This window comes from Anopheles darlingi, chromosome 3 (genome assembly GCF_943734745.1).
Source record: "Anopheles darlingi chromosome 3, idAnoDarlMG_H_01, whole genome shotgun sequence".
Lineage (NCBI taxonomy): Eukaryota > Metazoa > Arthropoda > Insecta > Diptera > Culicidae > Anopheles > Anopheles darlingi.
In genome coordinates, this window is record NC_064875.1 from 24,481,646 (window position 1) to 24,495,438 (window position 13,793).

Here is a 13,793-nt window from a genome sequence, read left to right on the forward strand (position 1 = left end):
TATACCGTACCGACGATTGGGAAATGACACAAGACAGTGCTCCGATGCGCTGGACACCATCCGCCCCTTGTTGTAACCAACAGCTTCCGAAACAAATGCCGGTTCCGTAATGGGTTGTACCTTTGGAAGCAATCCTGTTCGCTTGAGCTCCTTAGCTCCTCCTTATGTTGCTGAGCTCGGTCGGTTGCTCAGGTTACTCGCTAATCGCCGCACCACCGTCCGACTTCAGTGTATTCCACTGGATCGTAACGGAGTTTGTGTCTCAATTCCTGATGTTTGGATTCGGCCGTTGGTCGGAAGCGAACAGTTCCGGATCACCGATCTCGTTGACGGCCTTCAAGCGGAACGAGTAACGATTGTTGTGGATCAACCAACGGGCTCCTTGTTCTTGTTGTTGCTTGAACGCTGGTGCCTTCTTTCGCCTTCGCGGCAGGGGCTGCTTCGGTCGAACTGACGGCAACATCGCTATCATCAACAGATGTTGCTTCACCATCAGCATATCCGTCCTCTTCATCAACAGCCCTCTTCTTGCCTATCAACAATGGTGAGATGGATTGGGCTTAGAACCGGCTTCGACCTCCTTCATGGCCTCAGCCTTCGCGCAAGTTTTTCACATTATCGCTCACCTTCTCTTCCTTGTCTCATGCTTGTCCTGACTGCGTCATTTACGATAGCACACGCAGCTCCTGGATCACTGTCCCACGAGCATTGTCGCATCAAATCCGATAAACGCATACTTCTCCCCGCCTTAGGGGTCACCGAGCGCAGAAAGGTCGGCAGATGCAGGTTACAGTACTTGGTCAGCGTTTCTCGGCGCCCCCATGCCCATCGTACACGGCAAAGAACGACAAGTTCTCGTCAAAGTCCAGCATGCAATTGTGAGTATCCTGTGGGGAAGGGAGAATCCACGTTAGTTTCGCCGTGGATTGGTACGATCCGGTGCCGCTTTCCTTTCCTCCTTAACTCATACGCCATCCCTGTATGGAGCTGGATCGCTCGACCCTCGATGATCTCAGTTTGGATACAGTCAAGGTGTTTTAAACTTTCGTTTCTTTGTGACAGGGCCACTTTTCGTGAATTTTAACATTCATAATACCACAGCTAAACGCGAAAACAGCTCCGAAAAGAGCCCGAACTAGAACTTTTACTAGAAGCCACCTGTCTATCAAAAACACTTTGGATACAGCGAAACGAAAACAACATAACATTAAGCACATACGCATACTGATTTTTTTTTAACATGCTTTATGCTGATCGCCAGACACAAAATCCTGCACATTAGTGTAGCCGGGTCGTAGACATAACATAACCTTGCGATCTGTGTGTGTAGGCCTTGGAACCTTCTTGTTGTTTACATTATAGTAAATTTTGTGAAACTGCTGTGTGGATTTATTGGAGTTTATGCATATAGTGCAACACTGCAATGGACAGAGGAGTGGCACGACTTCATGCGGTTGCATTTGCTGCAATAAAGGCGTGAAAAACGTCGTTTCTGGAGGCGGCCGATCAGGATCCATTCATACACGAAATGATGCTTAAACGTTTCTATCAAAATTGTGATCAGTATTGTACTTGCAGGCTAGCGACGTAGACTTCATTGATAGTTTAGCGGAGGTGAATACGGATGGAAGCCGAGCCGTTACTGCTGTGAAACCATTCGAACTACGGATACTGACGCATCATGGCATCGGACATAACCTTACGAAAGATTCGAAATAAACAGCGGTAGACGAGGTTTAAAGAGCTGGAGCCAACCGCACGATTCACGTGTATAATAGCATCCAGCATGATTTTATTATTCCTTATTGTTTTGCAATTATGTTAAAAAAAATACAACAACAAAGAACATAACTTTTTTGACATGTCAGTGACGGTCTACACGGTCGGTCGCAAAGTAAACAGGATTTTTACAACAGGGACATCTCTGGAGGTACTACATTGATGTTTGTATATGTATTTGAAAGGCGAATCCTTTCTTAATTTTCTGCCAAAATTTCATGAGATTTGGTCCATGGGAAGCAAAGTGATTGCGTCTAAAGTAAAGCATGTTTTTGTGATCGGTACAAAACTGAGTATCAAACAATATCAAGTTTTGTTTTCAACTCGTTTACGGAAACGTTTAAATCGATACAACAAATTTATAGTGATGATTGCCTATCACGGGGCAGAGTTTAAGAGTGGTATAGGCTTTTTTGAAACGGTCGTGAAGTCATCAACGACGACGTTCATGCCGGCTAAAACAAGTTTTGTGATTACGCCAGGGAGCATCGAATAAACGCGCGATTTTCTCAAAAATTGAGCCGAAATCATCATTGCGTTTTATGAAAATGGAATTGAGAGTTTCCAAAGGTTCGTTTCATCGCAATTTTGACCAATCAATTGGGTGGATATCGAAGAATATCGTGAGAAAGGGAAGTTTCCATCGCGGAGAAAAACATTAATAGGGCCTGCTAAAATTGCGGCGACGAAATCGTTTCTTTGAATTGTTCCTTCTTATTTTCATCACCTTAGAGTTGTGGAAGGTGTTGCACTAGAGCATCCACTTACTACTGGTCTGCCAAGATCGTGGCGATTGTTTCCGAGTTTAAAGCAGTGGCTAGATCAACATTGTGCAACATTGACCACTACCGTCTATTTCAGCTGCATTCATTCCGGAAAGATAGTTCTGTAGATCTGACAGCAATATTCTCGAACCACCGTCCGATGCCGCATCGGTTCGATTGTTGCCCAGTCCCGAGGAGGCCCTGTTGGAGGTTCCCTGGGCGGAACATTTCGTGAAGCCTATGTTCTTTTTCGGGGCACGTGGCACTAACAATGCGTTGAAAACAGGTGGAAGCAGGTAGCAGGAAGGGGAAGTGGCATTACACTGTCAGCATTACTTCCAAATGCGTTGGTAGTGTTACGATTCAACGGCGTAAAGACATTGGTGCGGCTAACCGATGGAGGATTGGTAGTTGCTTCATTGACTCGCCAACACCACCGCTTCGTCGCTATCTGCTTTCGGTTCTTGCATCCAGAAGAACAACTTCCGACTGGACGATTTAAATTTGAGAACAACAACGCGCCCGTCCTTAACATCGTACCGCTCGATGAAGAGAATGAGCTGCAAGGAAAACATTACTTTAATCGCAAAACATACTTAATTAACACAACAAAACTTACTCTCGATGTAGGTTCACAAAACACACGATTTTGAACTGCACCGAACTCAGATGTAGCATGGAATCAGTCATACAGAAGATCTGGTTACGTGGCGTCTTCGAACTGCTTTTGTGGCAGGCCAAGACCACTCGTCGATTGCAGCCTGATTGGTAAGAAGGTAAGCAGTACGCCTACAATCATCATACCTTGCTGTGTCCTTTGCTAGAACCATCTCAACAGAACCTTGCGGTGGGCCCTTTCTTTCTATCTTCTATCGCAGCTCTTAGTTCGCTTGAATGAATGATGCGAGTTCGTTTCTATGCCTCAAGGTAAACCATGGACGATGGAAGTTATTTCTCTTTTAATTTCCTTTAGTGCGTGCTACGCTGGTTCGAGCAGCCGCTGCTGCTGTTACTGCGTCCTTTGGTGATGGGTTGCATAAAATCTGGCAATCTGTTTATGTAGAAAAGGTATGATTTTAACAACTTTATCAAGAAACATAATGTTCGCTTTCACTTACCTACTTTTACCTTCCGTTTCGCTTCTTCGTTCAGCTTCAGCAGCTCACCAATCGGCAGTTCTTCATCGTGCTCGGGTCAGTGATCCTTGTCGTTGCGTCTCTGGCAGAGGTGGTGGCTAAGAAGGTTACTGTTTGTGCCTACCAATTGGTCAGAAACGGCCGATTAGAATAAAGTACCATAAAGCGTTCGCAAAGTGGAATAACGATTAACAATATGACAAAACGATGCACATTTCACCCTTCACCCCATCGGGAATTCTAACAAAATTTCGAAAAACTGCTGATCGAACCGAAGAGTATCGATTTCTTTTATCCCAGATCGATTTTTAAATATCTTTTCAACACGGAGCTACGATGGACACCGTAAATAGCGCATTTTTAAAAGGTACGTCTTCCCGAAATTATTGCCATGGCTGTATTTTTATAAATGCTTTCCCCAAATTACGATCAATTGTTTTTGAATTGATTGAATTGAGTTGTAGTTTCGCAATTAGACAAAAAGTAGCTAAGCTGAACGGTTTCGTCTCAAAAACTGTTCCAAAATAATTCAATGTTTGGCTCGAATTCACCTAAAACACTGCTTTACGAAAGACGATCAATGAGATAGTTACCTCTGCTGGCCATACGCTAGGAACTATCAAATGGACGGAATACTCATTGCTTGGTAAAGAGTACAATTTGACCCTTGAAGATCACCTTACAGCGCCGTTTGCGTGTGCTTTCAATCAAAATAAGGGCTGCAAATTTGAGAAAATTCATATTAAAATGTGTAAGCTTTATTTCATTTTATAACACACTTGTCACAACTGCTCTATACGTACCCAAACCTTTTACTGCTTCTCGCCTGTCTGGATTCGCGTCCAGTGGCATCAAAATGATGCTTTTTTCGGCTTCCCACCCTTGGCTGAAAATAAGGCAAACACATGCTTGTTAAACACTCATGTAACTTTCTCTCCGACACATTTCACTTACGAAACCCATTTTCTGCTTCAACTGGCGAGCAATGTCCTGTTCAGTCGACCAAAAATAAATGAACGGAAGGATCTTCCGATCCGATCTAGGGTGATCGATGAAAATCTTGTCATCTTGGTCGTTTACGTAGAATTCTGTCCATCATACTGCAATACAGTTGTTAGGGGTTCTGTAAGTTAAAAAGAAAAAAGAAAAATTAGAGATATGAGAGTCATATTTAACTATTCGTATTGTTTGTGTAGTTAAAGATCTTTCAGGTAATCAGGAATTCAACTTGGAATTATTGAAACTAGAAGACTAGAACTAGACTAGAAACTAGAGTCTTTAATGCAACTAATACGTGCTTGGAAGTTTGTTTTGCTTATATGCTCGTATGTTCCACACATTGCACTAGGTCGATCTCATGTTCATAAATCATGTACATTTGGCTGGTTTCTGTCTTTTCTGCTGGCCATATTAGTCTGCTTTAAATGCTTCGACACGAAAAGTGTGATGAAATTAACGATGATTATCAGTAGCATCTACACTGTGCATATATTAGGAGCCGATAACTACGAGTGGGAAAGCATCACAAGAAGCCAAATAGCTGAAAGAAGGTGAAACGAATTCATTTGCCTTATGAACCTAACCCCTTAGAACTACCATATGCGCCAGAGCGAAGCGCACGAGAGAGAAACGCATGGGGGAACAAAAGAAAAGCACCAATTTGCTGCCCGAAAATGGATTAAAAAAAACTATGTAAATTTCATTTAAACTCAACTTTAAACTTGACTTGAGGTATTTTTTCCAACCTCATATTGTGCATTTCGTGTCTATCAGACGATGTTGGAATTGGAATTTGGATGTTGGAATGAGGTTGGAAAAAATACCTCAAGTTAAACAAATCTTGCACTATTTCCCACCTCGAAACGAAGCTAGGCTCGACTCTATGGACGCTGCTGTCGTGATTTTCAATCTCTTGAATGATTGAATATGTTCTAGCAAGTGCAATAAACTGTGTCATCCTAATAAGTCATCTACGCTTGCGTTCCAGGACATAGTAGCACATGATCGCTACGTTAAGCCGCTGACCGCGTAACGGTTGCCGATGCAAAATGGGACAGGCAGCCACTCGCTGGACTCGCTGCATGCGCCAGAATGAAATCGCGTTCAGCGCGATGTTTTACTGTCCGACTGTCTCTATGTCTGATGATGTGTCCACTTTTAGTGGTTCTGTTGCAATGTGGCTTCCTATACATTCTGATCTTGATTTTTAGAAAACAAATAAAACACGGGAAAACATGGAGAGCGCAAGAAGGGCATCGAATGGCATGGAAGGGCATGGAAGGGCGTGTTAAGGGGGTGCTTTGGTTATTTCGGGTCAAAAAAGGGCTTGTTTTTATCGTTTTTTAGTGAAGAAACCAGTCAACTTTAGTTTTTCAAAATAATGTCATATTAAACTAAACCTTTTCAAGAATATTTTGTTCTATTTTAGGGAAGATTTATTCAAAACTACGTTAATGGCATTCTATCTAGAAAGGCAAGTTTGCAAAAATGTACTTTTTGCGGTGCCCCTCGTAGCCACCTGCTGGGTCATCAGAAATATTCAAACGACTATTCTTTTGTTAGATTATGGCCCCTATTGCGAGTGTCTTGTCTCGTTTCCAAGACAAGACTCGACCAGTCTTGTCTGGCAAAAACCGCGGAGTCTTGGTTGTCTAAAATCGGTATTGCGAGAGTCGCATGAATACTTGAATGAACAAGTGTTCATTTAGCTGTCCAAAGCCGTCAAAATCCCAACTTTGTATGTAAACAATCGCGCGCAGCTTGAGTTTCCTTACCGTTAACGTGTTTTTATTTTTCACAAAAATAAATTTCAAACGCTAATTATGCCCGTGCCCGCGTTTCCCGCGGCTTAATTAACCAATTTCTGAGAATAGGTCATCGATCCGCCAACGTGAAAAACAAAAACGTAACAGTCACTTCAAATCGCAGTCTCATATGACAGACTCGCTGTCTGGTACCTTTTGGTAACAGACAGCGAGTCTGTCAACATAGACTGGAATCGGTGTCTCATGAGACGCTTGGAATACCGATACCAGACTGACGGTTGTCTCACAAGACAGACAGACGCTTGGAATAGGGCCCTATATGTTCAAAATTTCAAATCGATCGGTCCAGTAGTTTTTATGCTACGATGGGCACCGACTTTGAAAACGCAGGTTTTGGGAATCGCGATTCAAAGTCGCGAGATGCGTTGAGCCTTGTATGAAACTCTGTTTTTCAAAAATCAATATCTTTGTCAGTTTTGCCTCGATTGATCTAAAAGTTTTACACAATAATCTTGAACTGATAAGCAATCATAAAAAATTGTAAAATGTAAATGCGAAGAATTAAAATAAAATACCGAAGCCCCCCCTTAAGCAAGGAAATAAAACATTTCAAAAATTAATGTTCACAACGCCAACCATTTCTATATTTTGTTTGCCATCCTGATTCCCCTAATTCTCTACTTCTGGTGACGTGGAGGGGACAAACAAGCATACCTGTGTAAAGAAGAAGATGACTCATAGCTATCGAGTTCCGTCTGCCATTAGCGATATAACGAATGGGTCCGGTCGAGAAGGAGAAAAACGAGAGAAAAAAGTGGAAAAAGAAGAGAGAGGTTGATGGATTACACCTATTGCAGGGAGCCTGAGATGGAAGATGCTACTTATGCAAAGAAAGAAAGAGAGAGAGATAAGAGACGAATGCACGACGCCAGACAACACGCACACACATAGCTTGTGTAGTCGTAGACGACTTGTGTAGTCGTACGTAAGCGATGAAACGAACCCCTTTTTTCCTCAAAATTGGGCGATAATTTCACTAATATTATCTTCAAATATCGAAATATAATTGTTAATCATACAATGTATTAAGAGCAAATATGTAAATAAGCGATGTGTAATAAAGGTTTCATTCAACTAAGTGCATTAGCCGGCAGGTAACTTCAAATTGTTGTGAACTGTTTTTGTTCAATTACAATACAGCAGCACAATGAACTTAAGAAATTATTAAGAAAATTTAAACCAACAGTAGACACACCAATAAACGATTTCTGCAGCGTTGCCGATCCCAATGTTATCATTCCACCGCAGGCGCACTCTCTCTCTCTCTCTCTCTCTCTCTCTCTCCTCTCTCTCTCTCTCTCTCTCTCTCTCTCTCTCTCTCTTTTTCTCTCTCTCTCGCTTTCTCTCTCTTGCTTTTTTTCTCTCTCTCTCTCTCTCTCCCTCTCTCTCCCTCTCTCTCTCTCCCTCTCTCTCTCTCTCTCTCTCTCATCTCTCTCTCTCTCTCTCTCCCTCTCTCTCTCTCCCTCTCTCTCTCTCTCTCTCTCTCTCTCTCTCTCTCTCTCTCTCTCTCTCTCTCTCTCTCTCTCTCTCTCTCTCTCGTTCTTCTATTGGTTTGATTTATTAAATTATTATTCATGAATTAAACGCAACTATCTAACCTTCCCACCCCTCACTCTGCTCTGCAAGATGTACGGAATGGAATGGAGGGTGGTGATGGTGGATAAGTGAAAGAAGCCAGGAAAAGGGTTTTAAGTGAATCCAATCGATTTAGAGAGCATCAAAACCTAGGAAACGATACCCATATTTCCCTAAGACGGATTTTAAGGATTGGGGTTGTATGGAGGCCCCCCCCCCCCCTCTCCTCGACCAAATTTGGAGTCAATCGGTCCAGTAGTTTCGGAGTCTATAAGGGACATCCGGACAGACACATTCATTTTTATATATATAGATGATTTTTTATTATCTCTTGCCTTCTTTCTGGCATCTTCGATACACGCTCCAGGGGTGGACTAAACCTACACATACCTTCTATAACAACTCAGGTGCGTTTATCACACAGTTACTTCACGGAAAAACACTCGCAAACCCACGGACATTCTACTGGAACCACGGATTGTTGTTGCCTCCCCACACACCCTCTGGAAGAGAGTGGAATGTAAGTGATAGACGCCTCTCGTCGACGCAGAGGTCTTCGCTATATCTCCTCGCGAACGGCAAAATTATCACCGCGCGCGTCACCTCTTCCGAATAGGAAGAACCGTTTCTCCCCACTGCCCCCGAGACTCGTTGGCGTGGGGCCTCTTGATGCGTCGCATTGATCAAATTGTTCCAGGGTCTAATCTTTCTGTTGGCTGATTTGCAATGGCCTGCTTTGAATCGCAACACCACCACGTTATGTAAATAAACATTTTATATAAAAAAGTAACACTCACCACTTAAGAATGTTTTGTTCGTTCGCGATGTTGAGATTCGTTGTTTTCACTTTTAATAATTTTTGATCACAAATAGCAGCCGTCGATTCAGGGCATCGGCATGGCGTGCTATCAGCCCGAGCGTTGGAACCGGAAAATAACTTGTCAAGCAGTTCCCTTCACAGAGAAGTCGGGGGGTTTCCCAACCGATCCGGAGGGGCTGCTCGAATTGGGGCTGGTCGAATTGGGGATTGCCCGAGGGGTCTGTTAACGGTCGCTGTTGTGAGCTCCACAAGCTCATTTCTTGCTCCAATTCACTGATGCTCATGCATTTTCCTCCTTTGCATACATATACCAATCTGAATCAATCTGCTTCGATCTGTAAGTCTAGGTTTTTTAAAGTATAATTACCGAAACAATACTAATCTACTCTGAGACACTAAGGTATCTAGGCATATGTACAATCAATGCTTGCTTAACATTGCGTTGATGTAAACTTCATCAAAAGTACAGACAGTGTTGTCCGTGGAGAAAGACCACAATCGGGACATATTATAACAAAGTGACGTATTTTGTTGACCTAAACGATGAGGAAGCGGAAAATTCCTCGAATCACGGACCACTTTCTTGAAGGAACGATGTAACAATTAACTTCTAATCGTACAGATTGCTGAACATAATTAAACATGAGTTAAAAAACTATTCCGCTGAGAAAAAAAACAAATCTTATCAACCAAACAAAATCAAGACAACCATAGTGAGCTGAGGTAAGTGTAGTTCACATAAAACACGTGTTTATTTTTTGTTTTTCTGCAGTATCGTCGAGGAGTCGGGCGATCCAGCTCCACACAGGGATGGCGTATGAGTTAAGGAGGAAAGGAAAGCGGCACCGGATCGTACCAATCCACGGCGAAACTAACGTGGATTCTCCCTTCCCCACAGGATACCCACAATTGCATGCTGGACTTTGACGAGAACTTGTCGTTCTTTGCCGTGTACGATGGGCATGGGGGCGCCGAGAAACGCTGACCAAGTACTGTAACCTGCATCTGCCGACCTTTCTGCGCTCGGTGACCCCTAAGGCGGGGAGAAGTATGCGTTTATCGGATTTGATGCGACAATGCTCGTGGGACAGTGATCCAGGAGCTGCGTGTGCTATCGTAAATGACGCAGTCAGGACAAGCATGAGACAAGGAAGAGAAGGTGAGCGATAATGTGAAAAACTTGCGCGAAGGCTGAGGCCATGAAGGAGGTCGAAGCCGGTTCTAAGCCCAATCCATCTCACCATTGTTGATAGGCAAGAAGAGGGCTGTTGATGAAGAGGACGGATATGCTGATGGTGAAGCAACATCTGTTGATGATAGTGATGTTGCCGTCAGTTCGACCGAAGCAGCCCCTGCCGCGAAGGCGAAAGAAGGCACCAGCGTTCAAGCAACAACAAGAACAAGGAGCCCGTTGGTTGATCCACAAATATCGTTACTCGTTCCGCTTGAAGGCCGTCAACGAGATCGGTGATCCGGAACTGTTCGCTTCCGACCAACGGCCGAATCCAAACATCAGGAATTGAGACACGAACTCCGTTACGATCCAGTGGAATACACTGAAGTCGGACGGTGGTGCGGCGATTAGCGAGTAACCTGAGCAACCGACCGAGCTCAGCAACATAAGGAGGAGCTAAGGAGCTCAAGCGAACAGGATTGCTTCCAAAGGTACAACCCATTACGTAACCGGCATTTGTTTCGGAAGCTGTTGGTTACAACAAGGGGAGGATGGTGTCCAGCGCATCGGAGCACTGTCTTGCGTCATTTCCCAATCGTCGGTACGGTATAATGATAAGGAATCGCTTCTGCTGTGGTGGAATACAGGCATAATAGATTCCGTTGGCAATCGCGCAGCTTCTGATCTATCAATTGAAGGTAACAGGAGCAATAGTATCTTCCCTTTCTTCAATCTCTGCTAATATGCTTCAAATTCTTCGCCTCATGTACTTTAAGCTAATTCAAATGGAGCTCGAGCATGAAACCTCCTCCTTCTCGGGTTGCTTCCACACTTAAGGAAATTTCCCCCGCTGCATACGAGTGGTTCCATAGTGAGCGTCGCGTTCGCCCCTTCCTCGTCCCCGCCGCAAGCAAAGGAGAGGAGCTGATCATAGAAAAAGCGCTGAAAAGCGGTACACAATGGGGAACGTCTTCAAGCGCAGGACGACATGTGAAAACTGCCAAATAGCATAAGCTTTTCCCGCATCCATTGGATAGAGGTTCTAGCGATAAGATTTCGGACCGAACAGGTAGTTAGAAAAGCAACATTATTGCTCAGGTTACTTCGTCTATCTGCTTCGTTTGCTGTAGTACTGCAAAAAGCGCGACGAACCTGGAAACAGTCAGGCTTGTCGCTTACCCGTGCATTCATTTCACCATGTCATGTCACCAACGTTCGCACGTTCTGTCCTCGCATTCTAATTTAAGCTCTTTTTCTTATGCCATCACTGAATGTTGGTAAGGTGAGTAATTGTATTCATTCATACAGCTTTTCTATCAATGATCAACGCTTTAAACTCGACGCCAGCTCATCGATGTTTTCGTACGTTGGCCAATTTGTTGTCGAGGGCGTAAAATCGAACGTTCCCCTTTTTCTGGTAAACAGTACACTGATTGTCTATAGCCTTGCCACGGACGAAACCTTTGAAGAATAAGTGCAATGATGACCAACCAGCCGATTGTCATCAAAGCGAGAACGACGAAAGCGGCAAACTCTTTCGATCGTGTGTCCTAGAAGGACAACTGAACTAAAAGAGTAGTCGAACGATTGACTCTTGATTGAAAATTGATCTCGCTACTTGTCTTGTCCAGCAGCAGGCATTTGAAGAACACTGGCATTTGAAAGCTTTCTTTCTTTGGTATGAACCCATAGGTCATCGTGAATGATCTGCAATCATTCTTGGTGTCTTATATTCATATGATTTTGTTGATAGAAGATTAAAATGGTGTCACTGTGTAAAGCCATGGCATCTCCGTCCGTGTGAAGCCACAGAGCCACTCCCTCTGCCATGCACACAAGGTAAAATAAACAGCAATGGTTTCAAATCGAACCCTCCGCTACCTGCGACGGGGATGGGATAGGCCGCAAAAGTCGTAAAATCCCTTCCCTCCACGCCAGCAGGTAGTAAAACTGCTCCTCAGGTAGTAAAAAGCCTCAAAGAGATACATAAACGTCATCGTAAATGGTTTACCATAATACATACGACGTTGACGTTGGGCTCCGGTCGCTCAATATCAACAAAACCTCGTGAGTTTCAAGAAGAAGAAAAGAAAACATGGGCAAGTTTAATGGTTTTATCAGGCAAAGTACCTGATTTCACTCTTTTCGAATGTTTAATGATTCATCTCTCTATTTAAGATCAAACGAGCGACCGAGTTATGTTTAACAGCAAGTGAGCAGGGTCCAGGAACGCTAGCTAGCTCTGGTTCTAGGCCGGGTGGCAAGACCTACGGACCGATACCATATTGAAACACAAGGAAGAAACTTTGGGAATATTTATATAAACTTTAACTTTCGTGGCACTTTTCGTGAATTTTAACTGTCGTAATACCACGGAACAGCGAAAACAGCTCCGAAAAGAGCGTCCCGAAGTAAACATAGACAGTCCCATCCCTGTCAAAGAACTTCGGAGTTCTTTTTCTAAAATTCGATCGGGGTGTTGTTCTACTAGAAGCCACCTCTCTATTTAAAACATATTGTTTCTCAGCTTTAAGAGACCTACTAACATATTTTTTGGCGTAGCTGAGTCTTGATTTTGTTTGGTTGATAAGATTTGTTTTTTTCTCAGCGGAATAGTTTTTTAACTCATGTTTAATTATGTTCAGCAATCTGTACGATTAGAAGTTAATTGTTACATCGTTCCTTCAAGAAAGTGGTCCGTGATTCGAGGAATTTTCCGCTTCCTCATCGTTTAGGTCAACAAAATACGTCACTTTGTTATAATATGTCCCGATTGTGGTCTTTCTCCACGGACAACACTGTCTGTACTTTTGATGAAGTTTACATCAACGCAATGTTAAGCAAGCATTGATTGTACATATACGTAGATACCTTAGTGTCTCAGAGTAGATTAGTATTGTTTCGGTAATGTTATAAAAAAAAAACCTAGACTTACAGATCGAAGCAGATTGATTCAGATTGGTATATGTATGCAAAGGAGGAAAATGCATGAGCATCAGTGAATTGGAGCAAGAAATGAGCTTGTGGAGCTCACAACAGCGACCGTTAACAGACCCTCGGGCAATCCCCAATTCGACCAGCCCCAATTCGAGCAGCCCCTCCGGATCGGTTGGGAAACCCCCGACTTCTCTGTGAAGGGAAGTGCTTGACAAGATCTTTTCCGGTTCCAGCGCTCGGGCAGATAGCACGCCATGCCGATGCCCTGAATCGACGGCTGATATTTGTGGTGAAAAATTATTAAAAGTGAAAGAATAAATCTCAACATCGCGAACGAACAAAACATTTTTTAGTGGTGAGTGTTACTTTTTTTTATAAAATGTTTGTTTACGTAACGTGGTGGTTTGCGATTCAGAACAGGCCAGTGCAAATCAGCCAACAGAAAGATTAGACCTGGAACAATTTGATCAATGCGACGCATCAAGAGGCCCCACGCCAACGAGTCTCGGGGGCAGTGGGGAGAAACGGTTCTTCCTATTCGGAAGAGGTGACGCGCGCGGTGATAATTTTGCCGTTCGCGAGGAGATATAGCGAAGACCTCTGCGTCGACGAGAGGCGTCTATCACTTACATTCCACTCTCTTCCAGAGGGTGTGTGGGGAGGCAACAACAATCCGTGGTTCCAGTAGAATGTCCGTGGGTTTGCGAGTGTTTTTCCGTGAAGTAACTGTGTGATAAACGCACCTGAGTTGTTATAGAAGGTATGTGTAGGTTTAGTCCACCC

General features: G+C 43.6%; 2 long non-coding RNA genes across 4 annotated transcripts in view; one reads left to right on the top strand and one right to left on the bottom strand.

Moving 5' to 3' along the window:
- Nucleotides 1–3,463: 3,463 nt before the first annotated feature.
- Nucleotides 3,464–9,001, bottom strand: LOC125956661 (uncharacterized). Of its 2 annotated transcripts, XR_007469198.1 has the most exons (7): nt 8,877–8,993; nt 8,470–8,813; nt 4,634–4,802; nt 4,483–4,565; nt 4,273–4,398; nt 3,662–3,799; nt 3,464–3,594 (listed from the first exon to the last, which is right to left on the bottom strand). It is a non-coding gene; the product is annotated as an uncharacterized LOC125956661 (long non-coding RNA). The 2 variants fall into 2 exon arrangements; XR_007469199.1 differs by lacking the exon at nt 8,470–8,813 and having other exon boundaries at nt 8,877–9,001.
- A 4,246-nt stretch (nt 9,002–13,247) lies between these two features.
- LOC125956660 (uncharacterized) overlaps nt 13,248–13,793 on the top strand; it is a 21,109-nt gene continuing 20,563 nt past the window's right edge. Inside the window, exons 1-2 of one of the 2 annotated variants that reach the window (XR_007469194.1) lie at nt 13,248–13,365; nt 13,426–13,770. This is a non-coding gene — a long non-coding RNA (uncharacterized LOC125956660). The remainder of the gene's footprint in view (nt 13,366–13,425; nt 13,771–13,793) is intronic. The other variant, XR_007469195.1, reaches the window with a different exon arrangement.